Genomic DNA, 1925 nt, shown 5'->3' on the forward strand with positions numbered 1-1925 from the left:
AACAATACTTAATGACTGCTAAATGAGATTGTTGTTGTTATATATCTGGAGAAACATTCTTGCATTTTGTACATCACTCTTTGTCAATGTGCTGTATGAAGTAACCTGAGTTTGCTGTGATGCTGAACCTTGTATCATAGGGGTATCAAATATCATAATGGTTTCCCAATGTGGACAATGTTTGGTGGAGCTCCCATTGTAAAACAGGTTTGGAAGCAGAGGTGGCATCCACTTCTTAAACCACATGCCTCTGGGAACGCTACAAACTTGGAGAAACGATGATAGCTATGGAAAGAGTTGCCATGAGATGTGCTCAACTCAAGAGCAACCAACAACCACCACTATGAACCATTCAGATCAGGGTCACAGTAGATGAATTCTGATAGATTGGGGGGAAACTGTGGAATGGAATTAAGATTTGTGAAAAACAGACTTCCTAAAATGGTTGAGACAACAAGACTCCCTGAGACTATCACCCTGAGTTAGTCCTTAAACCCTAAACCAAAATTATCCCTTGAGGTCATCCACCTCACTGACTTATATATGCAGAAATTGTTAAAATGCTGTATGCTTTATTGTGTATTTTCACCACAATTTTTTTAAAGGGAAAAAATATTTTATTTTCTTCATTATGCATGCTTTTAATTTCTTAAATGTTCTACAAGAAACAAGTTTTAAGGGGAACTCTGGTGGCCTAGTGGCAAGAAGCTGCACTGCAATCCCAGAGGCACATGGTTCGAATCCACCAGATGCTCTGCCGGGGAAGGAGGGACAATCTCCTCCTGTACCAGTCAGATCCGATTTGACGGTACACACACAAAAAAATAATTTAAAAAATTTAAAAAAAAAAATAGAAACAAGTTTTAAAACTAAAAAGAAGTGACAACTGTGAGCCCGGCAAGATGGCTGACAAAGAGAAGAAGAAGGAAAAGGAGAGCATCTTAGACCTGTCCAAGTACATCGACAAGACCATCCAGGTGAAGTTCCAAGGAGGCCGCGAAGCCAGTGGAATCCTGAAAGGCTTCAGCCTCCTCCTCAACCTCGTGCTGGACGGCACCATCGAGTACATGAGAGACCCTGATGACCAGTACAAACTGAGAGAGGACACGAGGCAGCTGGGCCTGGTGGTTTGCTGGGGCATGTCCATGATGCTCATCTGCCCGCAGGACAGCATGGAGGCCATTCCCAACCCCTTCATCCAGCAGCAGGATGCCTAGAGGGCACGGAGGGGACATGCCCTCTCCCCCATGAAGGCCACCCCAACCCCTTCATCCAACAGTAGGACTCGTGGGGGGGGCCACAGTGAGGACAGCCACTCCATGGAGACCATCCCCAACCATCCAGCAGCAGGATGCCTGTGGGACACAATGGGGACACAATGCCATGCAGCACATCCCCAACCCCTTCATCCAGCAGCAAGACACTTGGGGGTGGAGGGCACAGTAAAAAAACTAGCCCTCTCCCCCACTGGCCCACCAGATAGAAACCTTTCTCTTTTTGTATAGGTTTTTGTTTTGTTAATAAAACCGCAAAATACAAGTAAAAAAAAAAAAAAAAACTAAAAAGAAGTATACTTTTTTAAGATTCAGAGACACCATGTTATACATAACTTATTGTTTCTTCTGCTTAAGGCAATCTTATTTAAACACTCTTCCTTTCACTTTGAGTCAATGCATTATTCAAAGTTCATTAAAATGTGCCCATAAATCCCACAGCACTTATTACTGAGAAGCCAAAGACCTCACTGGCGACAATTTATGTGATAGCACAAATTCGGATGTAGATTATTTTTTTCCTCAAATGGGATCCAGTGAACAGCATGGTAAAATAATACAACAGTGGAAATAAAACACACCAGAGGAGGCAGGACTGTGCTAACACTGTAGAGGAATTTCAGAAGTACAAGTTAAATTAGCATAAGTCAT

The 1925-nt window shown here is 42.9% G+C and overlaps 1 pseudogene; it reads left to right on the forward strand.

The window, feature by feature from the left end:
- The first annotated feature begins 902 nt into the window (after positions 1–902).
- On the forward strand, positions 903–1217 carry LOC102866253 (annotated as a pseudogene).
- Positions 1218–1925: the final 708 nt, after the last annotated feature.

The sequence above is a fragment of the Elephantulus edwardii genome, unplaced genomic scaffold (assembly GCF_000299155.1).
Source record: "Elephantulus edwardii isolate Elephantulus edwardi_28Jun2011 unplaced genomic scaffold, EleEdw1.0 scaffold00007, whole genome shotgun sequence".
Lineage (NCBI taxonomy): Eukaryota > Metazoa > Chordata > Mammalia > Macroscelidea > Macroscelididae > Elephantulus > Elephantulus edwardii.